Here is a 24,901-nt window from a genome sequence, read left to right on the forward strand (position 1 = left end):
AGTGGGACGGAAGGGCAGAACATCTGAGAAAGATGCTCTGTGTCCAGAGAGGGGAAAGGACAGAGGAGGCAGCAGCCTCTCGGGTCCAAGGAAAGGCTCTCGAGTGTGTCTCCGGCCACCGGTGTCAGATGACCCTGGTAAGCGAGGTCACCCAGGCCTCCCACCCTGACTCCTCCTGAGAGCATGAAGGGTTTGCTCCAAACAGGCCCTGATGGTTCCCAAGGACATTCAGGTTCCAAAGCCTCTGTCGGCTCTGGAGCCACAACTCCATCCCAGCCCCCGATTACACTTTGCTGGGGGATACGCATGTTAATACTCGCTGTGTCTCTGTTTACCATTCAGAAAGGAGAGCCCAGATGCAACTGACAAGGGCTTAATTTCTAAAATATACAAACAACTGATACAATTCAACAGCAAAAAAGCCAACAACCCAATGGAAAAATGGGCAAAAGACCTGAATAGACATTTCTCCAAAAAAGATACACAGAGGGCCAACAAGCACATGAAAAAATGCTCATCACTGATTATTAGAGAAATGCAAATCAAAACTCTGAGGTACCACCTCACACCAGTCAGAAAGGCCATCATTAGTAAGTCCACGAATAACAAATGCTGGAGAGGGTATGGAGCAAAAGGAACCCTCCTGCACTGTTGGTGGGAAAGTAAATTGGTACAATCACTATGGAAAACAGTATGGAGTACCTCAGAAGACTAAATATAGAGCTACCATTCTTGGGTGTATATCCAGACAGAACTTTCCTTGAAATAGATACATGCACCTGTATGTTCATTGCAGCACTATTCACAATAGCCAAGACATGGAAACAACCTAAATGTCCATCCACAGATGACAGGTGAAGAAGCTGTGGTATATATACACAATGGAATACTACTACTCTACCATAAAAAAGAACAAAATAATGCCATTTGCAGGAACATGGATGGAACTAGACTCTCATACTGAGAGAAGTAAGTAGGAAAGAGAAAGACAAATACGATATGATATCACTTATATCTGGAATCTAATATACAGCACAGATGATCTTTTCCATAGAAAAGAAAATCATGGACTTGGAGAACAGACTTTGGTTGCTAAGGAGGAGGGGGGGGGAGTGGATGGATTGGGAATTTGGGGTTAATAGATGCAGACTGTTGCCTTTGGAATGGATAAGCAATGAGATGCTGCTGTGTAGCACTGGGAACTATACTCACTTGGGATGGAGCATGATAGAGGATAATGTGAGAAAAAGAATGTATATGTGTATGTGTGACTGGGTCACCTTGCTGTACAGTAGAAAATCGACAGAACACTATAAATCAGATGTAATGGAAAAATTAAAATCATTAAAAAATAAAATATAAATGTGCAAAAAAAAAAGAACCTACTTACAAGATTGCTTCAAAAATTAAACACACACACACACACACACACACACATACAAGGAAGGAACACAAAGTCAGTTTGTTGATGTTCTTCGTTTAGACGGGGGTCAGGCCACAGGAGGGGAAACCGTCCCTGGCTGAATCCCGCTGCTCCAGAAAAGGCGACAGCCATTTGGAAGCAAGCTCCAGGGGCTGGGGCCCTGAGGCCAGGGCAGGGCTTTGGGACTCGCAAGCTGGGGTGCGGGCCACCCCTTTCTCTGTGCATCCTAGCTCGCTAGCTCAGCTGCTCAGGTCCATTTGCCACCAGGGAGAAGGGTGCCCCCTCCCGGAAGGTCGGAGGATGTGCTCCGCTAAACCTCTCTCCTGACCTGGGGGAGCCTGGGCGGTGCCGAGGGAGGAGAGTGGGGCCAATAGGAACAGAAAAGCCCAGCCCCGCCCTCTGCAAGGACTCGCCCTCTGTCTCTGCTCTCTCAGTAATTCCTCTTCTCATCCAGCAAACGGCAGGCTCTTGAGCACAGAGCCTTGGGCTTCTTTTGTGTCCGTCCCAAGACCCCCGCGGGTGCTGAGTACACTTTACACACAACCAGTCATAACGAGATAAGCAAATAATCAGAAAGGAGATGTGAGAGCTGATGGGAAAGAGACCTGGCGGGCCTCACAGGACCTGGCTTCATATTCCTTTTTTTTCCTTTTCTTTTTTTTTTTTTTTTTGGCCTGTGCCCATGCATGCAGAAGTTCCTGGGCCAGGAATCGAAGCCAAGTCACAGCAGTGACAAGGCCAGATTCTTAACCTGCTAGGCCACCAGGGAACTCCCTGGCTTCACATTCCTGACCTCTGGCTTCAATAATCCTATCTAGATTATTGAACATAGCATCTAGGTCACAACAACGTTTGGGAAATTTAAACAAAATAGTCTTAGCTCATAAAACACATCCGTAGTGGCCGCCTGTGAACTGAATGAATCTCATGCCAGTGCAAGCCTGCATGTGAGAAGAAATGAAGGGGGGGATGCATTAAAAGTAAAGGCCGCCTGCTGGACACCTTGCCCCTGTCACCTTATAATGCTCAGAGCAGCTCTATTTTACAGAAGAAGCAACTGCAGCTCAGAGAAGTTGATTTATCTGCCCAAAGCCACACAGCAAGCAAGTGGCCAAGTCCTACTTTGAATGGGTGCTTATCTTATCCCCAGTCAGAGTTCATTCCTTTCAACCATGGTGCTTCAAACATTTGGGGAAGTTTCGGGGAAGAAATCATTTTTATCTTTTTCAAATTGGGCTTTGATGAAGGCTGTGGGAGACCAAGGGAGGAAAGAATGGGTGTGGGGTAGGGGCTGCAAGGCAGCCTCGGGGCACCCCTTTGAGGTCTTTGAGGTCGGTGGACTCAACCCCAGAGAAAAATAGAGCAGGATCATGACAGGAAACTCAGAGGTCACTTCGGGGCTCAGCGTATCTGGACTGGTCAGGTGCAGGAAGGCCCTCTTGTGTCAGATGCCACAGGCCCGGGAGACTGGGCAGCTTGGAGGGTCCTGAGAGGTGGGAGGAAGGTGGCAGGGGTCCAAGCTCCGACTGCATATGTGAGTATGAGGTGCACACTCCCTGTTCTGGTCGCTATTGTCACAAATGTGACGACTTGGGACAAAGGCGTCATGGTCCTTCCCTTTACAAGTACAGGTCCCTGGAATCAAAGTGCCAGAGAGGGAATGCTCTGTCCTCCCCACATCTCTCCTGATGACCTTGAAAACCTCTCCTTGAGGTTGAAAACCTGTTTCTGTCTGGAATATATAGCTTATCCAACCGAGAAATTCTCCCACTGAAATTGACGCATGAAACCCATGAGGAATAAACACACTTGCCACTAACCTGTTTCCTGGTCCCTCCGCCCCTGGACCTACCAGCTTGCCCATCACCTGATGCCTGGCACTTACTGCCTGGGGTAGCCAGTGGCCTTTCCATGGTGCCCCCTGTAGCCCTGCTCTGTGCACCCTTGGTAGAGCTGGGACACTGTGCTTCTGGGCAGTTTCCATTGTGCCCAGCACAACAGTTGGCATGTAGCAGGCATTTAATTATATGGAGAATCTATTACGAAGAGGGCCATTCAGCATTTCTACAAACACAGGAGACATCACAATGCAGTCCTATCACTTACTGCTGGTTATTTACTAATTTGCGATCGTTTGATAATTGAAAACCCAGCCTTGGGAAACAGAACAGGCTCAGGAGCCTGGGACCGGTCTGGGGGTGCTCGCAGTGCCCCATCTTCCAAGTTTTGTTTCCTGTACACGTTATTAGCTGAAGATGTCAGGATGCTTTCGCGATGTTTGGAACAGGAGAAAGAGACGAAAGGCATGTAAAGGGTCTCAGATCTTCTCCATCAAGTGGATTCTTTGAGGTTTTGGCTGCACGTTGGGGGTTGGCAAATACAGAGCTGACTGAATACAGTTCTGTTCTTAGAAATGCAGTTGGCTATGACTCTTGGGAGCCACTCTCCCTCTTGCCACCATCCCAGGAGCTTCCCCTCATGCATTTGGAACCACCCAGGCTAAGAAGGTAGCTTCCTAAGGACACATCCTGTCAACACCTTCCTCCTTAATATGCATCCAGATGTCTCTAAGGCCACAAACTGCAGTCCATGCATGTGTTTACAATCTGCTGATAACTCATCAAAACATTCTTGGCCTGAAAAGCTGGTAGGAAACCCAAGATGCCCAAGGAGCATTTTTGTTTGCTTGCTTGCTTGCTTCTTCTTCTTCTTTTTTTTTTTTGCTTTTTAGGACCACACCCACGGCACATGGAAGTTTCCAGGCTAGGGGTCGAATCAGAGCTGTAGCAGCTAGCCTATGCCATGGCCACAGCAACTCGGGATCCGAACTGTGTCTTCAAACTACACCATAGCTCATAGCAACACCAGATCCTTAACCCACTGGGCGAGGCCAGGGATCGAACCTGCCACCTCATGGTAACTAGTCGGATTCGTGTCTGCTGAGCCACTATGGGAACTCCAGTTTATTTGCTTCTTCAAGATGCTCCCTGCTCAACAACAGGGACTTTTGCCATAGATAAGCAACCCCCGTCACACTGAGTGAAGACTGGGACCCGCGTGGCTCAGGGCCAAGGTGGCAGTGGCAGGATCTGGTGCAGGAGGTCCCATTCTGCTCCCCTCACTTCCCTGTGTGGTTGGAGCTGAGGTCCCCAATTCTGCGCTTGCCTTTTCCCTGGATCCGGCAGAGCCTCATGGGTGCGGGCTCCACAGACCTGCTGACCCCACTCACACCAGCAGCTTAGGAACCTAACGGACCCATAAGATGTGGATCTTTTCCACTAGACTCCAGTTTTATAAACAATGAGCTCATCACTTTCGGCCTGAGATCCCAGCGTAGCTGATGACTGGTCCACATTGGACTCAGTTTCAGCTTCCTGTACCTTTCATCACTATCTGTACCCACTGTGCTCTCTGGAATAAGAAAAGCCAAAACAGATGCCTTCTAAAGACCCAGTGGGAGTTCCCGTCGTGGCTAGTGGTTAATGAATCTGACTAGGAACCATGAGGTTGTGGGTTTGATCCCTGCCCTTGCTCAGTGGGTTAAGGATCTGGCGTTGCCATGAGCTGTGGTGTAGGTTGCAGACGTGGCTTGGATCCCACGTGGCTGTGGCTGTGGTGTAGGCCAGCGGCTACAGCTCCGATCAGACCCCTAGCCTGGGAACCTCTATATACCTCGGGAGCGGCCCAAGAAATGGCAAAAAGACAAAAATAAATAAATAAATAAATAAATAAAGACCCAGTGAAGTACAAAGAGATGATTAGTAGTTTAGCAATTCTAATTGTGGTATAATATGTATTGTTATTTAAAATTATAGGATAAAGCAAATACATAATTATACTCATATACAAGCTAATGATACTTGTAAAAAAAAAAAAAGTGAAAGAAAAGAAAAGTCCAAATAACAGTTCCTAACGCATGCAGGATTCTACGTCCAGGCAATTTACCTGATTTCTGATGCCTATAATAGACCTATGATATCCGTATTGCCATCTCTATTTCTGCAGACCAGTAAAGAAAACCGAAGTTAATAAAAACTGTCAGCTTATCTAAAACTTTACGGCCTGTATGTGGCATTCAAAGCCTAAATCCAATGCCAAATCCCCTTCCAAAATCCCCTTCCAAAATCCAGTTCCTTTATGCTTTAATGGGCCTCTGTCCTCAACTATAATGAGCCTTGGTCATTCAAAGGTAGGTTTAATTATTTGTGATTCTTTTTTTTTTTTTTTTTTTTTTTTTTTGGTTTTTAGGGCCGCACCTGCAGCATATGGAAGTTCCCAGGCTAGGGGTTGAATCAGAACTGCAGCTCCCAGCCTATACCCCAGCCACAGCAATGCCAGATCTGAGCTGTGTCTGGGACCTGCACCACAGCTCACAGCAACACCAGATCCTTAAGCCACTGAGCAAGGCCAGGGATCGAACCTACATCCTCATGAATACTAGTCAGATTCGTTACCACTGAGCCACAACAGGAACTCCTATTTGTGATTCTTACTGAGGTGAAAAAAGGGGTTTGTGCCTTAGAGAAATATTTTCAGTAGCATGGACAACTTAAAAAAAAAAAAAAAAGGCATGCTGGTTAACTTTCAGAAAACTGTTAGCCAGAAATGCATAGTTCTTCAAGAATTCAAGTTCAGATCCCCAAGTCAGGCCAGCTGTGTGGGTGGTCACAAGGGGATTTCACAGGGTTAGAGGGTGCCTATACCTACTGTGAGCTGTTTTCTGTTTTTCTGAAGATTCAGGCCTGGAGTTCCCATCGTGGCTCAGCAGAAACAAAGCCAACTAGGAACCATGAGGTTGCAGGTTCGATCCTTGGCCTCACTCTGTGGGTTAAGAATCCGGTGTTGCCACGAGCTGTGGTGCAGATTGCAGATGTGGCTTGGATCCTGCGTTGCTATGGCTGTGGTGTAGGCCGGTGGCTGCAGCTCCAATTAGACCCCTAGCCTGGGAACCTCCATATGCCGCGGGTGTGGCCCTAAAAAGACAAAAAAAAATAAAAATAAAAAATATTCGGGCCTTCAAAGGTATACCCAGGTGTGCATCCACCTGCCCTGGAGATGGGGGGTGGTGACGTTCAGAGCTGAATTTCAGGCATGATCCAGTCACATGATGGGTTGAACCAAGAACAAAGACATGGATCAGGTTGAGAAAGTACGGGCAGGATGAATCAGAGAAAACATTAAGCAATTGATGTATTTCTTGGCAACTGAATAGCATGGTGCTGAAAAGAAAAAAAAATTGACTCATACCCATAGAATTGGTTGTGCAAACAAGCATGGCCTCAATTACAAATATCCAGCTAAGAATGGAACCAGCAATGGGTTGTTTTCCTTATGTGAAAGGGACACAGAAGGCCTTTTTTTGCAGCATGGCCCTTATTTAATTTGGATGGCCTTTCAGCTTTTCCTCCCACAGTCACCAACAGCTTCCCTGCTAAACGGCCAGGCCTGTTCATCTCCACTCTGTCCCACAGGACTTTACAGCTCCAGGTGAGGACCAAGCTATTTATGGGGATGGAGGATGGTAGCCTCCGTATCAAAGACATCCAAGCTCATCTAAACACATCACGTGTCGGGGTTCCCATTGTGGCTCAGTGGTTAGCAAATCTCACTAGCATCCATGAGGACGCAGGTTTGATCCCTGGCCTTGCTCAGTGGGTTAAGGATCCAGCATTGCTGTGAGCTGTGGTGTAGGTTGCAGATGCGGCTCAGATCCTATGTGGTTGTGGCTGTGACACAGGCCAGCACCTACCAGCTCTGATTGGACCCCTAGCCTTGCATGGACAGATGGATGGATGGATGGATGGGTAGATGGGTGGAAGAACAAATGAAAAAGTTGAAAAAAAAAATAAAAGATAAATAGAATTTCCACCTGTCAGGAATAGGGATGGGTGCTTTTATATAAGTTCTCTATCTGCCTGCAATACCGAAGACCAGCCTGCAGGTGCTCAGAAAGAAGTAAGACCTCAAATTACTTATCAACAACTCCTGGTAAAAAGCCCAACCAGAGAAATTATATTTAGAGAGGAGATTCTGGTGACAGACACTCTGTTGGGCGTTCTAAATTCTATGCCCTGTCAAGCTAAACCCTGGAAGCGCTGGTCCCTCAGGAGCTTGGCAGGGCTGTCTTCACTAAACTGCAGTCTAATACTATGCCCTCAGCTGTCATTAAGATTTATTGTGAAAACCACTCCTGCATTTGTTGTACACTTGTGGCTGGGGAAATTGTCCACTTTGTCATTCAAAGTCACATGTGAAAATGTTGTTCTGGGAGTTTTCTTGTGGAGAAGTGAGCTAGGGATCTGGCGTTGTCACTACAACAGCTTGAGTTGCTGCCATGGCATGGGATGGATCCTTGGCCTGAGAACTTCTGTATGCATGCCGAGGGTGCGGCCCCCAAAAATGTTGTTCTGTGATTTTTTTCCTCTTTCCCTTTTTACCTTGGCTGACAGGAAACTCAGAGACATGATGATTAATCATAGAAATTAGATTAGCCTGCAGAATTAGCATAATTTTTTTTTTTTTTAGGGCCAAACCAAAGGCCTATGATAGTTCCCAGGCTAGGGGTCGAACTGGAGCTACAGCTGCTAGAATATACCACAACCATAGCAATACTAGATCCAAGCCATGTCTGCAACCCACATCACAACTCACAGCAATGCTGGATTCTTAACCCACTGAGTGAGGCCAGGGATCAAACCCACAACCTCATGGTTTGTTACCAGTGAGCCAGAATGAGAACTCCCCAAATTTTTAATCTGAATACACTTTAGTAAGCTAACTATACCTATATCGATACTTTTATCTATGTTATCTATGTGCTTCTTGGTAAAGCAGTTCAGATTATTTTGGGGGGGGGGAAAGAAGCAGTAGATAAGTAAAAATAAATGAATGAAAAAAGTGTGATATTTATATAAAGCCCCAGCCTTTACCTTAAACGGAGGCTGAAAACCACAAAACAAAACTAGTCCCCAAAGCACTTCTATATGGCCTGGGAATCAAATGCACTCGAGTGCACACAGTTTTACACACCTGTCACATGCCCTAGAATATCCGCAGACACACACTCACTCACCAACCTGCACCCCTGCCCTGTCTCCTACACCTGATTTGGCAAAATCCACCCCTCAGCATGCAGATGGGTGAGCAGACACCTTGCTCGCAGAGCCAGGATGGAACTGCCCTGTTTAGCGCGCATCCTGCTCGCTCTCTGCCCATGATGACTGCCATCCTCCGGCTGATACTCAGACGCGGGGACCCGACTCCTCTCCCAGTCACGCAGTCTTAGGCGGGAAACACACACAAGCCTTTGTAAACCTGCTGGGTGCTTATAACTCTGTGCGCTGTCATTTCCTGTACCTCCACTCCATCCCAGCCCTTGTGTGCTTAGATGCCTGGATCTACAAGACTGAGGGGAGATGGAGGCAGAGGGGTTAAGTCCCTTCCGTAGGGCACCCAGCCAAGACCAGGGCTATCTGATTCCACAGCCTGCACCTCTCCCCACTGAGCTCCTGACTCAGACCCGGGGCCAACCTAAGGTGACCGGGATGGCGTGTGACCCCAGGGAGATTTGACGCCCCAGCCTGCACCTGCTAGATCACAGCCCCCTGTTAAATCTCTTCCTTGATGGGCACCCCTCAAACCTGAGGACAGGCGTGAAAGGCAAATAACAAAGGTGGCAAGTGAGAGAGCAAGTTACGAGGACCCTCATTTCGAGGGGATCTTTTGAATAAGCCCTAAGGCGAGTGTTCCAGCAAAGTCCAGCTCTCCCCAGTCAGCCAGGGCCCATGGGCACCCATCTAAGGCAGGTGTTCCCAGCCTCAGCACTAATGAGACTGTGGACCTGGGCATCTTTTCCTGCAGTAGGTGCTCCTGTGCATTGCAGCATCCCTGGCCTCTACCCACCAGATGCCAGCAGGACCTGCCATTAGCTGTGACAGCCACAAACATGCCCAAACATTGCCAAATGCCCCCTGCGAGCAAAATCACACTAGACTGAACACTGCTGGTCTGGGGCCTCTGGGGAACCACTACAGAACAGGGTTTGGAAAAAGCAGAGGCTATAGGAGGTGGGTTAGGGGTGTAGGACTGCTGAGCCAAGGGAAGCCAGGACCAAAAGAGGTTTTCACGGACCACTGCCTGGCCCCCGGCCCGTGGGATGAGCTTACAGTCCCCCGCCCTGGGGCTGCAGAGAGAGACATAAATGAATGGTACAGACCCTCCCAATTTTCTGGTGTGTGACAGTTTGCACCCCCATGCTTTGAGATTTGGGACAAGCAGGCCAATCTGGGCTGAAGTTTGCCTTCTTCCTCAGCTGAAGGGAGAACCAGCAGAACTGAGGAGCGTGTCAAGGGGACAGCCGAGGTGCAAGTTCCAGCCCCCTCCCCACAAGGACCAACTGTTTCCCATCTTAGAGGCTTCTCCTCCCAGGAGCACTCAAGGTTCTGGATGCAGATGACATTGACCCAGGAGAAAAGACCCAAAAGACCTTCAGGCACACACGTCATACGTCACAGAGGACAGCTGCGGAAAAACTGGATAATCTGGCTCTCTCAGGATCTCAGAGCATCCTGCCATGCCCAGAGTGTGTGGGCCTTAACAAGTGAGGCTGGGAGGTGTGCCTGATGGAGAAAAGCTAGCATCCTATGCCCCCTCCCGCAGCAAGGCCCCCACCCCCTTGAAGCTGGCCTGGAGGTCAAGGCACTCAGGGGTCTGCGGGGATTGGGTCCTGGGCAGCTACATGGGCTTGTGGGCAGAACCAGGACTTAAGCAGCCCCAGCTCCTCCTGCGAAGCCTGATCCTCACCCCTTCTACCCCCAGATGCAGACCTCAGGATTGAAAAAAAACAAGATCAATTTTGAAAAGTCACACCAGAGTCTTGAAACCCACTGGCTTTGGAGAGATCCTGCCACCTTGCTCTCTGTCTCCTTGCTCCGGGGGTGCGGTCCTCAGCCCCACAGCAGCAGGGATTCCCCGGAGCTGGTTAGACATGCAGATTCCTGGGCCCCATCCAGAGCATCTGAAGCCCAGTCTGCATATTAGCAAACTCCTTGGGTGATCTGGGGCCCAGTAATATCTGAGGGGTGCTGCCTCCCCCAGAGCAGCCGCTCACAGTAAAAGTGCCCTTTAATTTCACAGCCCCTCCTCCTGTGATCCCACATATCCACCCTCATCTTAAGGAGATGCCACACACCCTCGCAGCCTTGCTCCCACAGTCCCGTGTACCCAACAGCCAAGAAGACCTCCGACTTGCCCGCCCCTCTCCATCTCTCCTACTAGAATTGCTTTGAATTACACCTGTTCTATCCTCAGCACCTCAGGGCTTCAATAGCACTTCATTGGCTTAATGACAATGAGTCACTGGCTGTTTTTGGGCTTAATTGTGGCTGTTTCAATAAACCCAAGACCTTTATTGAGGCTTTTATCTGTAGGGGTAGCAGCAAGGACTGGTCCCGGGGCACAGAGCCGGCAGGGAAGTCGGCTGAGCTGAGAGAGTGGGTGGCCCTTGTCTCCTGACATTTGCTCCTGGAGCCTCTGCCTCCAGGGTAAAGACCTGGAAATCTCTGAGAACAATAGCTTAAGCAGTGCCTGAGATCACAAGGAGGGTGGGCGGCAGGCAGAAGGCAAGGCTGTGCCCCGAGGCCACTCCTTGGAGCATTGACCTCCCCCACCCCCAGCCCAGGGGCAGGGGTGGGGGACGGACGCAGATGGACCAGGGGCTGCTCCCAGGTTTCCCAGCCCCATAGGCAGCATTCCCCAAAGTCTACTATAGCTCCAGTACTACCTCCCAAAGCTTTCTCTGGGCCTTAGCAATTTGAGCTGAGAGTTAGTGATCCCATCTGTGAAATGGGAGGGCATAACCCCGCTCTTTATAAGAATGCATCCTTTTTTTTTTTTTTTTTTTTTTTTTTGGTCTTTTTGCCTTTTCTAGAGCCGCTACTGTGGCATATGGAGATTCGCAGGCTAGGGGTCTAATTGGAGGTACAGCTGCCGGCCTACACCACAGCCACAGCAATGTGGTATCCGAGCCACGTCTGCAACCTACACCACAGCTCACGGCCACGTCGAATCCTTAACCCACTGAGCAAGGGCAGGGATCAAACCCACAACCTCATGGTTCCTAGTCAGATTCATTAACCACTGCGCCATGATGGGAACTCCAAGAATGCAATCCATTTTGCATGCAAAGATAACCACAGCTTTGCCATAACCCTTCTGGAGAGAGCTGGAAAGACACATGGGGAAAACCATGAGCTGGCCCCTCCACCGCTCAGGTAGGCTCTAGGACTCTCTCCCAGTGGACTTTCTCCCAGGTAAAGGCCTTTGGGAGCCCAGCCAAGGTTTTAAGGACCAGCTCCAATTCAGACTCTTGTCAGGTCACCTTCCCAAGCTCCCCTGCAAGAATGAAGGACCCTCCCCTTCTTCCTTGGCGCTCCCTGTGTAACTGGTGTGGCCTTCCTCCCGGCTGATTTCCATTTCCCTTCTTTGGGGATATCTTGGTTCTGGAGGCAGCCCGATGCGAGTTCAATACCAGCTCTCCCACTTAACTCAGTGCCTTGAGCAGGTGGCTCCACCTGTGAGGCTCAGGTCACTCGACTGTAAAATGGGTATAATAATATCGCGTGCCCTCCAGGAGTGGTGTGAGAAGTAAACAAGGCCAGGCATCTCAGGGACACTGCTCTGCCCCGCATGGAATCTGAGTCCCTCGGTAACCAGGACTTGCTGGGGTATTGACGCCGATGATGCTGAATTTTCATGGCAACAAAGCATCCGGCCACTTTCAAATCACCTCTGACCTGTGCAGCGTCCAAGCAAGTGCCTTTCTTACGGTAACTGACCACAGCTTGCTCGGAGGATAAGGGAGACGATAAAGGAAAGGAGAGCAATTAGCTCAGTGCCTGTCACCAAGGAGCTCAAGAAATTTGAATATCCCTTTCTGCAAAACACAACTTTGTCGTACAGAAGCTTCAACAGCCTGAATTAAGGCTGCTGGTGAAAAAAAAAGGGCTTAGAGAGGAAGAGATGGGGACCCCCGGGGAACTGTAAAGTGATCTCTAAAGAGACCATGACCTTGTGGCTTTAAACAGGGCATTGGTTGGGGTGACATCAGCTGCATGTCTTGCAGAATGGATGCAAATCAAATCTTTCATGTCCTGCTCTTATCCTCGAAATGCCTGCACGGATGAAAAAGGGAGGTGATGATAGGGCTGATGCGCTGTAGGAAGGTTGAGGGGAGGACATCGCGGTGGCATGAGGGGCTTCAGATGAAGGCGGATGGCGTCCCCAGGAAGAGCCTCCTTGATCCCCAATCAAGGGACTTGGATGTTGACTCAGGGGCCTCAAGAGACTGGACCCAGGGGAAGAAATTGAACACTAGCTGCCCACCCCCACCTTCCCCCAGATCACCTTCCCCAGGTAATTCTATCCACAGGTGGAAAGGAACGCTGTTTCCGCCCTGCACCCTGGGGAGACCCAAGCTGAGCCCAGAGCAATAGACAGAGCACATGCATAGGCAAGCCCCCCAAGCCCCAACACACATCCCGAGCCTGCTGCTCCCTCCACTTCAATATTCCCAGAAGTGATGCTCGCTGTCAAGTAAAGGAAAGAAGGAGTTCCCATCGTGGTGCAGCAGAAACGAATCCGACTAGGAACCGTGAGTGAGGTTGCAGGTTCGAGCCCTGGCCTCACTCACTGGGTTAAGGATCCAGCGTTGCCGTGAGCTGTGGTGTAGGTCACAGCTGAGGCTCAGATCCCGCATTGCTGTGACTGTGGTGTAGGCGGGCAGCTACAGCTCCGTTTAGACCCCTAGCCTGGGAACCTCCATATGCCGTGGGTTTGGCCCCAAAAGGACAAAAAAAGACAAAAAAAGAAAAAAAGAAAAAGAAAAAAAAGAAAAGGAAACAATTCCACAATGGAGCCTGGTGACAGAGGGGAAGACAGCTGCTACCCTCCCCTTTCTCCTTCCCTCTCTGGGGACCTCATCGCCTGCCATCTTCCACCACTGTGTGCAGCTAGTTCAGATGAGCCCAGGCCTCAGAGAGGTGTTTGCTAGCTGAAGACTCCTTGGGGTCCACCTGGGGAGAGGAGGAGGGTTCCCTGCAGTCTAGAACTCCTGGGCTCCAGTCCTGGACCTTTGCTGCTGGCTGTGACCCTAGCCAGGTCCCTGCCTTCTCTGGGTGATAGTTTCTGCCAGTGGGATGGAACACGGAGAGAGGCAGAGAAGGACAGGATGGCTCTGGTGTAAAGACTGGGTCACCCCCTGGGCTGGCGTTAGGGGTCAAAACTACGGCATGGGCATTTTATGTTATAACTGTGGCATATGCTAGCTGGTGGCTCACTAAACCTGTTTTGCAGACTTGGACATGCAGCTAAAGTGCATTTCCCAGCTCCCTCTGCATCCAGACGCAATCTGTCAATGTTCTCACCAATGGGATGTGTGTCACACCCCCAGCTAAGGCACTTAGGAGTGGGTGTGTTTCCTTCTTCCTCTCTGCCACAAGCTGGAGCCCCCTCGCCCCTGTGTAACTGCCACCGAACCAGAAAGCCAACAGACCCATACTGGGTTGTGATGAGTTGGGTGAGATATAAACCTTTGGGAGTTCCTGTCATCGCTCAGCGGAAATGAATCTGACTGCATCCATGAGGACCCAGGTTTGATCCCTGGCCTCCCTCAGTGGGTTAAGGATCCAGTGTTACTGTAAGCTGTGGTGTAGGTCACAGACAAGGCTTGGATCCCGAGTTGCTCTGGCTGTGGTGTGGGCCAGCAGCCACAGCTCCCATTCGACCCCTAACCTGGGAACCGCCATAAGCTGTGGGTGCAGCCCTGAAAAGACAAAAACAAAAGATAAAACAACAACAACCACAAAAACCTTTTATTGTGTTGGATCCCTGAGGTGTCCAGGATTGATCACCTGTCCTTGCAGCTGGGATTACTTACTCCAAATGGTATAGACCCCATTGTCCATTCTTGGAAGGATGAATCCATGGCATCCATTGCAATTCTTTAGATACCGGGTGGAAGTGGCACTGAGATTCCAGGTGGGAGACCTGTCTCCCGTTCCAGGCTCTAAAAATGCGCAGCTGAATGATTGGGAAGAATCATTTCCTCCTCTGGCTCTCAGCTCCTCATTGACACAGCGAGGGTGCTGAGTGAGATAATCGTTTCCATGTCCTGCCGCTCTAAGACGGCAGTGATGCTGGGCCACAGGGCTCAGCCCGCTGACCTCCACCTGTCCCTGAAATGCAAGCTGATGCCAAGTCCCCGGTCTGCGGGGTGCCGACCCTCTGCTGATCAGAACAGCTAAGTATTATTAGAGACGGTCCCCAGTAGCCAATGGAAGAGATGAGGCAGAATCAGGTGCTCAAGAACTGCTCCACCCAGGTTGCCCAGGCAACAGATGACGTGAACGTGAAATCTCCCAATATTCCTGGCTGCACCTCCACCCCGTGGCCCCTCTGTCTGGCACCATTTTGCCAGGCTCCAATCATATCACGGACTGGATAACTGGCCTCCCTGGAGCTGTGCAGGGCACCCTGCTGCCACCGCGGGTGGTGGCCTTGGCTCTCCTGGAACACACCGTGCCTGCCCACACCTCCTTGCTTTTGCCTGTGGGGTTCCACTTGGCCTGGAACAACATCCCTCACTCCCCCAGCTGAGGGGGGAGCTCTTGTGTTCTTTCAAGGCCAGCTTGAAACACGGCCTCCTCCGGAACCCCCTCCCTGCTCGTCATCCTTGCAGAATTAATTGTTGATTGCCCCTTGAGAGCATCAGTCACTTTGCTGCCCAGTTTGTCACTTGCATGCCTGTCTCCCCCACTGGACTGTGTCTTCCTCAGCACCATGACCTTGTCTTTGTCATCTTTGAATTCCAGGCACCCCAGGCTTATGGTAAATTTTCAATGAATATTCATGAATTGCATGAACCAAGTTGCCTTTTCCTTGCTGCCCTGGAGTCATACACACAGATGCCAAAATGTGCTTTTGAAAAAAAAAAAAATTTAAATGTAAAGCTGCTCAGAAAATTCCCCCTCCCAAAGAAACATCATTGATTATGGAGTTATGAAAGAGTGGCTGCTGACGCTGGTGCTCTGAGATGAGAGAAGGGGTCAGCTGTTTTTCTGGAACCAAAAAGGGATCGTGTCAAGTGGTGGGCTGCGCACATGCATAAAAGAGGCATAAATGGCTCTGCGACGAGACTCTGGGACATGGGATGACGAGGCCCCACCACTGAGGGCTGTGTCCAGATGTGGTCTTATGGTCCCCACTGACACCTGGCGGTCCTTCTGTGAGGCCACCTCTCTGCGGGCTGACAGGTGAGGCCATCCCTCGGAATTGGCCTGATGGAGCTGCTGATCCCCAGGGACCCAGAGAAGGAATGTGAGAACCAGAAACAGAACACGAGATGCACACGGGTGGAGGGAAACAGGACAATGAGCTTAACTTCCCATCAAAATGTTGACGGTGAGGCAACGGCAGGAGAAGCAGATTCCTGGGTGTGGTGAGAGGAGACCAGCGTGATGGAGACCATGGCGTGGCCAGCAGGCAGTCTGTGCCAAAGAGCATCAGAGGGTGTCCCCCTGCCCAGAGAGTGCCGGAACAGCCACTGAGAGGCTGGCATGGAGGAAGGAGGGCTGGGCCCTCTCACTGGAGCCCGTGCTGTGCTGTAGCTACAACCATTAGAGGGATCTGTTTCCACGTGAGGGCCAGCACGGCTGGGTGGCTTGTGGACAGGTCTCGGAAAGTTTACAGAATCACATCTGCATGCTTTTGCCCCTAGTCAATCACCCACTTCCTTCTTCTCAACCTGGTAGAGGCTGTCTCTACCAGGACTGAGATGCTGGGCTTCTATTGTTCCAGAAGGCTCCATCACAACCTGCCCTCCAGCCCTCAAATCAGGGAGACCCATGAAGTGGGCTGAAGGTGGATCCTCTCAAATCAGTCCCCCAACTATCCAGACACGCTCACCTTGGGCCAAGCACTTCCCTCCTCAGGCCAGCCCCCTCCCCGTGTCACAGCCTGCACCAGCTCTTCAAGGGGGACCCTCATGGCAGTTCCTCCAGTGGTCATGGGAAGACGTGGGACCACACTCACTGCCTCGTGCTGGTTTCCCATCCCATCTTTTCCTGCAGACTCTGAGCTCCTTGGGGTCAAGGCTCATGCTCCCACTTATCCAAGGGGCCAGCTAGTGAAGAATCACTATGAAAGTGCAGTGACAGCTAAAACGGATGAAGCATCTTCCGCATGCCAGGGACGAGTCCGCGTCCTTTGCATTCATTATCTAAACCTTTACTACTCTGTGAGTTAGGTATGTTACGACTCCTGTTCTATGAATGAGAACAGCAAGCGGCGGAGAGAGGAGCAACGTGTCCAAGGTCACAGAGCAGGCAGCTGGCGGACCCCAGGATCCCAGCCCAGGCCCTTGACTCGGGGCCCCACCCTTAACATGGCTCGTCCAACCACTAGGCTCCAAGACGCCTGGGTCTTCCTGGGTGGGGACGTCTGCACTGTCTTTGTCACACACGGGGCAAGAGCCTGTGCTCATGCAATAAAGTTAATGTAAGAAGAACCAACTGTATAGGCACCGAGCTGGGCAAGCTCTTGGGCACCTGACACCTGATTCATTTCCAGCAACGCTCTGGGGTGGCGGCCCTCTGTGACAGAGAGGGAGGAAGCTGAGTCTGCTTTGAAAATACGACCCACCCCCACCATGTTCTAAATCCTCTCAAATCATGTAACGTGTGTTTATTTGGCTGAGCCTCAAAATATTGCTGCTATTTAACTTTTTTTTTTTTTTTCCTTTTTGGCTGCCCCATGGTGTATGCAGTTCCCAGACCAAGGGTCAGAGCCAAGTTATGCAGATGTGGCCACACGAGATCCTTAACCCACTCTGCTGCGCTGAGGATCAAACCCGGCACTACAAAGACACCACTGATCCCACTGTGCCACAGCAGGAACCCCTGACCGTTTTTGACCAACAGCATGGCAATTTCATGTGGTTCAAACTAATATGTCAGACTACGTACGACTAGGAATAGCTGATTAATACGATCAGTGAGAGACCTGTCACCCTCAACCATAGATCTCACCCTTCAAAAGTGTTGTCCCCAGAGGCACCGGTTGTGCTCAGGGCTAGGGTCCTTGTGAGCATGTGACATGTCAAGGAAGGTTCAAATCCGGCCAGTGCTCACATCTAAGAGTCCAGGGAAAGTGACACAAGGATATGGTTTACTAAAACTCTTATAAGTAGGAGACTCAGGTTAGAGTTCTCAGGGTTGCCTTTCAATCTCTGCGTGACCTTCAGCAAGTGCCTTAGTCTCTCTGAGCTTCAGAAAAAATAAATAAATAAGAATACCCTTTGCTCCCAGGGTGGCTGTGAAGACACAGACATGGAGGATATTCTGCAGACTCTCAGTTGCACAGATAGCTGTAGGACCTCAGGCCACGTCCCTCCTCCTAGCCATTACTGTTCCCTCAGCATGTGTCCACCTGACCCAGTTTTTGGTGGTAACTTTTCAGGAAAGCCTTCTGTGCAAGCCCTGTATCACCTGGTCACCTGTCCAGCCTTCCTGGTGTCCTGCTGCGCTAAGCAGGACTCAGGATGGCTGGGAGGTATGGCAGGGAGGGCACCCAGAGCCCGGAACCCACCCCACCTCCTCCTCTTCCACCCTTGAGCCCGGAGAAGGGAAGGGGGTGGAAGCACACAAGCACCCCCCTGCCTGGCCTCAGTCCTGGGGGAGAAGCGAGGCAGCCCAACCTCCGGGAGCCAAGGAACAGCTTGCACTGCGGGTGCAGGCTCGTGCCAGGAGAGGATCTGAGTCACTCAGTGACAGCAGTGAGGGCGCAGTGCCAGCCCATCCACACAGCCTCCTGCCTCACAGCACCCCATCCTTCACGGGCACTGCTCTCCAGCAAGACCAGTGACACCACACAGGGGAGGTCCAGCACCCAGGAAGAGGGCTCCAAGCCTGCTTTAGGCTACCAGGCACACGGGGACAGCGGGGCAAAGACTTTCTTCCTTATGTCATCGTCTGGTGATACAGGGGTCCCAGCTGCTCTCTCGACCTCAAACTCCTGGATGCTGCTGACCAGTGACCCTTGTTTGTCCTCCATGTGTCCCACCATCCACGGGACACAGGCCATACTTCCCAGGCAGGCATCCTCAGCCTCATAAACAAGCTCAGACCCCCTTCCCAGCCATACCTCCCTCTGCGTCCTTTAGCGCACACCCCACAACCAATCTGACCCACCACTCCCCACCCTTCCCCCGGCACACTCACACACACCCTTGTTGGGTGCCCGTGGACATTCCACCCAGGCCCCGCCCCCAGACTGACACGCCCCCACGTCTCCCCCATTCCTTCCAAGGGAGACCCAAGTTTAGGGCCAGCTCACACGCTACCCTCATCACAAGCTCCCTTCCTTGACAATTCAGGCAACACGCATTGATGAAGCACCTACTATGTGCCAGGTTCCGTTCTGGGTACTAGAACACTAGAACATAGTAGGGCCTGAAAAAGCCTGGATCCCCATTCTTTTTTTTTTTTTTTTTCTTCTGGCTGTACCAAAAACTTCATGTGAAATTTCCTGCCAGGGATCGAACCCACGCGCCACAGCAGCAACCTGAGCCACAGTAGCAACAATGCTGGATCCTTAACCCACTGTGCCACCAGGGAACTCTGGGATCCCCATGCTTATGACACTTATATTGCCGTGGGAAGAGAGGGAAAATCAACACATAAGCAAAGAAATAAGACTCCAGTGGGAACGAGTGCTATAAAGAGAATCTAGCAGCGCCATGTGGTGGAGAGGGAAGGAGAGCGGAGGAGACAAAAGAGCGCCTTTCTGAAGCGATGACATTGGAATTGAGACTCGAATAGTAAGGAGCCAAGACTGAGCAGAAGAGCGCTGAAAACAGCACGGGGAGACCTCGCCGAAACTCTGGTTGCTGCTGTGTTTAGGATCTTATTTTATTTCACAGACATCATGTGTGTTACCTGTCAATAGCGTCTCATGTGACATGCTTGCCTCCTCAAGGATAAGCAGGCAAAAAACACAGGAATTTGACTATAACCCAGATCTCATGTGACTGGGTTGTCACGCTTGCCTTCTCTCCCTCCCAAAGCTTCAAGGTCCTTGAAGGCAGAAACTGTGGCTTACATGTTTGCGTACCCCCAAAATGCATCAAAATACCCCAGACCCCGCTGTGCCCACAGCAGTCACTCAGTGTTGCTGCCTTCTGTCTGGTTTCACTGGCTGGCCTTTTGGTCTGTACCCAAGTATGTGGTTTTCAAGCCTGGCCACACGTTAAAATCACCCATGAAGGAGTTCCCATGGTGGCGCAGCGGAAACAAATCTGACTAGGAACCATGAGGTTGCGGGTTCGAATCCTGGCCTGGCTCACTTAAGGATCCGGCAGTGCCGTGAGCTGTGGTGTAGGTCACAGATGCGGCTTGGATCTGACGTTGCAGTGGCTCTGGCGTAGGCCGGTGGCTACAGCTCTGATTACACCCTAGCCTGGGAACCTCCATATGCCGCCGGTGCAGCCCTAAAGACAAAAAACAAACAAACAAACAAAATCATCCATGAAGTTTAAAAACAGAACCTCCAGTCCACGGCAGACCGGCTGAGGCAGAATCTCTGGGGTGGGGGGATGTGTACAAGGCTCCCACACAGCCTGGGTCAAGAACCTAACAGCTTGGTCATGAACCTCCCAAGAAGACAGAAGGGGCATTGCTAAGCATTCTGACCTGGCCTCTGACTTGATGCTGACCAGCATAACCAGTGCCTGGGGGGCCCCAGCTTCTTCATCTGCAAAATGAGAGGCTTGCAAAAAAGCCCTCCAGACCAGACCTTAAGCTTGCTCAGGGCTTGCACAAAAGGCCTCCAGACTAGCCCATGACCTTGACTGGGGCTTGTGCCAAAGGCTTCCAAACCAGCCTGTGAGCACAGGCTCTCTCTTGTCCTCCATGGGTCCCACCTGGACTAGACTCAGTCCTGAGGACACGTCTCCGGTCTCAGCCATGGTCCCATGGTGCTTGCTCAGTACTTGGCAGCATCTGCCTGCTCAACCACAGGAGGCAGCCACCGCCAACTCTCTTCTTGGAGTTCTTCAGTAATGGGCATTTCTCCCTGTGTCTCCTCCGAGTTTCAGGCTTGGTGTAAAAAGCTGCCTCCTGGTGAGGTTCTGGTCAAGTCATCCTCACACAGACCACGAAGAAGAGCAGCACACTGGCTGGGACCCTGTAAGGGTGCCTCGTGTGGAAGCAGAGGGCATGACGGGTCATCTGTCTCCAGGCAATTTTCAAGGTAAGGTGCATTACCACCCCCACCCTGAAGGCTCTCCTGTGTTTTCTGTGTTTCTTTCCTTTATTTTATATTTTTCATTTTTTAGGGCCACACCTACAGCATATGGAAGCTCCCAGGCTAGGGGTCGAACCAGAGCTGTAGCTGCCAGCCTACATCACAGCCACGGCAACGCCAGATCCCAGCCATACCTGTGACCTATGCCACAGCTCACAGCAACACTGGATCCTTAACCAACTGAGCAGGGCCAGGGATCAAACCCGAATCCTCACATCGACAGTGTTGGGTTCTTAACCTACTGAGCCACAACAGGAACTCCCTCCTGTGTTTGCTTTTTTTTTTTTTTTTCTTTTTAGGGCCACACCCACAGCATGTGGAGCTTCCCAGGCTTGGGGTCCAATTGGAGCTGTAGCCACCCGCCTACACCAGAGCCAAAACAACATGGGATTTGAGCTGAGTCTGTGACCTACACCACAGCTCACAGCAACACCAGCTCCTTAACCCGCTGAGAGAGGCCAGGGATCGAACCCACGTCCTCATGGATGCTAGTCGGGATCATCAACCTCTGAGCCATGACGGGAGCTCCTCCTGCGTTTTCTTTTAAGCCACAGCAATTCCAAGCAATGGGTCCTCAGACCATGGAGAGACCACACCTAGGAGAGCAAGGGAGAATAGGATGCCACCGCCACCACATGACATGCTGGCAGGCCCAGATGGCGCTCACTAGAGACAGAGGAAGGCCGGCCCTGCAGACAGCAGCCCTGCCCCTCCCCACAGCCCCAAGGGCAGCCTGAAAAGGGCCAGATCCTCCGCTTGGGTCTGGTGCCCATCCAAACTGCAAACCTGCAGAGCAAAGGGACACCGCCTCCTAACGGTCACCGCCCAAGATTCCAGACACTTAGCCTGGCCGGTCAGGGGGTACACACGGAGGTTACACTCCCCGTGCGAGCTTGAACCTACCCCTTGCCCGTGCTGAGCCTTGGGTTAGCCATTCGTGAAATGGGCCCAAAGGAAAAAAAAAAAACCACAAACAAAACAAAACAAAACAACAAAAGCCCCTGTCCAGGTCACTTCTCCAGGCAGAGCTGCAACTGAATGGTTACGTGTTAAGGATCATCATTTAGCATCTGCTCTCTCATCAGACTAGTTCTTGGGCCAAATAAAACCAGGCTGGGAAAGATAGTTGCTGAATGAAAACTGAACCTAGATCAGATCACAGCCTCGGGGCAGCTGGCTTTTGGTAGGGGCATGAGGAAAAGATCACAAAACACACAGAGGTTCAGATTCCAGCTCTGCTCCTTACCTGTGGGGACCGTTTGAGCGTCAGCCTTCTCCTCTGTGGGATGCTGACATTAACGTCCAGCTCACAGGTACGCCTGGCCAGGAAGGGGACCAGGACTTGGATGGGTGAAATCGACAATAATCCCGCACGTCATTACTTAACCCTGAGCCCTGCCATTGACCGGAACGCAATGAGCCGGGGATTCTCTCCAACGGGTTCAGTGTTTTCCAGCTTGACCGATGGTAACACTCCATCTAGGACCTCACATATACCTAGAAAAGCTCACTCCCTTTCATCTTCTTATCACTCATCCTCCCAAACCCTCAGAAGGCAGAGGAAAGAGCTTTTAAGCCACGGCACTGAGAGGCGAGGGGCCGAATCAAGATGCCAGAACAAGCTGAGGCCACGGTACGAGAACCCAAGTTTCTTAAATCTGACCATGTGCCTCAGGGCTCCAAACCGAGAGACAGACACAGACCTAGAGGACAGACTTGTGGTTGCCAAGGGTCGGGGGCAGGGAGGGCAGGGTTGGGAGTCTGGGGTTAGCAGATGTAAGCTGTTGCACGTAGGATGAGTAAGTAACAAGGTCCTCCTGTAGAGCACGGGGAACCGGATTCCATCAGCTCAGATTAATCACCATGGAAAAGAACATGAACACAAAGGTATACACGTGTATGATGGAGTCACTTTGCTGCTGGAGAAATTAATACAACATTGTAAATCGACTCTACATCAGTAAAATTAAAAATAATTGAAAGAAAAAAAAAAAAAAAAAGAAAGCCAGCAGAGAGAGAGAGAGACCTCAGCAGGACAGCAGACCCCAATGGCAGCTGCTTCCTCCCAGAACAGACCTGGAGTTCTGATCACAAGCGCCTTCCCAAGCCTGGCACTGCCTCCCCGGCCTCCGGGCCACCCTCCCTCCGGCAGCTCTGCTGGCCAAAGGGAGAGGCGACGCCTGCTGCCGTTAAGAAAGCAAACACGTCTCCGTTTCAAGGCCTCTCGGTTTTCACTCCACGACCTTCGATGCACTTAAAATACCGCTCTGCGTTTTGCAGCGGCCTTTATGTAAGTGGGCGGAGGAGGGCTGTGCTTGCCAGCCTGCCTTTCTGTGCGCCTCGCTTCCGCAAGCCTCCTTGGAAGGTCACCTTGCCACAGAAGCCTCCAACGGCTTCTCACCTTTTGCTGGGGGCTGCCTCGATTTTGAAAATTTCATTCATTTGTTTAAAAAAATTAACATGGTTCTGTGTGTTGATTCATCGTCTTCAATCAGCCTTCCCAGGCTGGCTCCCCCGGGGCTGTCCAAAGGCACAGACCTGGGGGATCCAGACTCGGGGGGGTCGGGGGGGGCTCCCTACCAACCTGAGGGAAGGACGTGCCACAGCAAGGGTCCAGCCAACTCAGTTCAGCTCAGTTTAACAACCACAGTTTGAGGGTTGTTCTTACCAGCCATGGTCAAGATCAGCACTGTTCAGTAGAAATACAAAAGGAGCCACATACACACAGTAAAAAGTACAAAGATCCTGGGAGTTCCTGTTGTGGCGCAGCGAGAACGAATCTGACTAGTACCCGTGAGGATGCCGGTTCCATCCCTGGTCTCGCTCAGTGGATGGGAGAACCTGTGTTGCTGTGAGCTGTGGTGCAGGTCGCATTCTGCAGCTCCAATTCCATCCCTATCCTGGGAACTTCCATATGCTGTGGGTGCAGCCCGAAAGGCAAAAAAAAAAAAAAAAAAATTACAAAGATCCTCTGTACAGCACAGGGAGCTGTATCCAATCTCCTGGGACAGACCATGATGGAAAACAATGTATTAAAAAAGAATATACATAGAATATACATATATATGTAAGACTGAGTCACTTTGCTATACTGAAGAAATTGGCACAACATTGTAAATCAACTATTCTTAGAAAAAAATGTCCAAAAACATCTCATTGTATGAGGTGTATTTTTAATACTGCATCTTTTTTTTGGGTCTTTTTAGGGCCCCACCCACAGCATATGGAGGTTCCCAGGCTAGGGTCGAATCTGGGCTCTAGCTGCCAGCCTACACCACAGCCACAGCAACTCAGGATCTGAGCCGAGTCTGCAACCCATACCATAGCTCAGAGCAACTCCGGATCCCCAACCCACTGAGCAAGGCCAGGGACAGAACCTGCGTCCTCAAGGATAGTAGTTGGGTTCATTAACCACGGAGCCGCAAAGGGAACTCCAATACTGCATTATTTTTCATTTTCATTTTGAAATAATTGCAACTGCAAAATATAAGACTTGTCATACACCTTTTACCTAGATTTTCCACAGTTCCTGAATATTAACATTTACCTATATTTGCTTTATCATTCTCTATCTTTCTCTCCCTCTATAGATAGATGGGTACATACACACATACACACATACAACAAAATACATAGATAAAACAAAGTTGATGTTCATCTGTATTTTCCTTATTAAATGTTTTCTTTTTCCTGAAACATTTGAGAGTGGTTGCAGACCTGATATACCCCTTGATCCCTAAATATTTCAGTCTGTTTCCTAAAAGCTGGGATGGTATAAGATTATAAAAACTCAAGATGTTAAGATTGATTTTTTGATTTTATATTGTTATCTATTATAGAGATCTTATTTAAACTTTGTCAACTGTCTCTCTACTGTCTTTTATAGTAAAATAAATACATGAATTTTTCTGGTTCAGAAAAAAAAAGTACCAAGAAACAGGTAAAATTCATTTTCGTAGTCCTTTCATGAACACAGTCTATTGACGCTTTAATCACTTTGGCCAGTCCTCAGTATAAAATTATTAGGCAATTTTGGTCTTTTGTACTAAACCTTTGAAATTTCTATATGTTTTACACTTCCGGCACATCTCAGTTCAGACCAGCATGTCAAGTGCCCGATGG

At 50.4% G+C, this 24,901-nt stretch overlaps 1 non-coding gene across 1 annotated transcript; it reads left to right on the top strand.

Moving 5' to 3' along the window:
- The first annotated feature begins 1,699 nt into the window (after positions 1 to 1,699).
- On the top strand, positions 1,700 to 1,769 carry MIR9813 (microRNA mir-9813). The gene has a single exon (NR_128498.1). It is a non-coding gene; the product is annotated as a microRNA mir-9813 (primary transcript).
- The last annotated feature ends 23,132 nt before the right edge of the window (positions 1,770 to 24,901 follow it).

Source organism: Sus scrofa, chromosome 5 (genome assembly GCF_054392235.1).
Source record: "Sus scrofa isolate SSC_HxYL_T2T_F1_AM1 chromosome 5, Sscrofa_HxYL_maternal_Yorkshire_Landrace_v2.0, whole genome shotgun sequence".
In the NCBI taxonomy this organism is placed as follows: Eukaryota; Metazoa; Chordata; class Mammalia; order Artiodactyla; family Suidae; genus Sus; species Sus scrofa.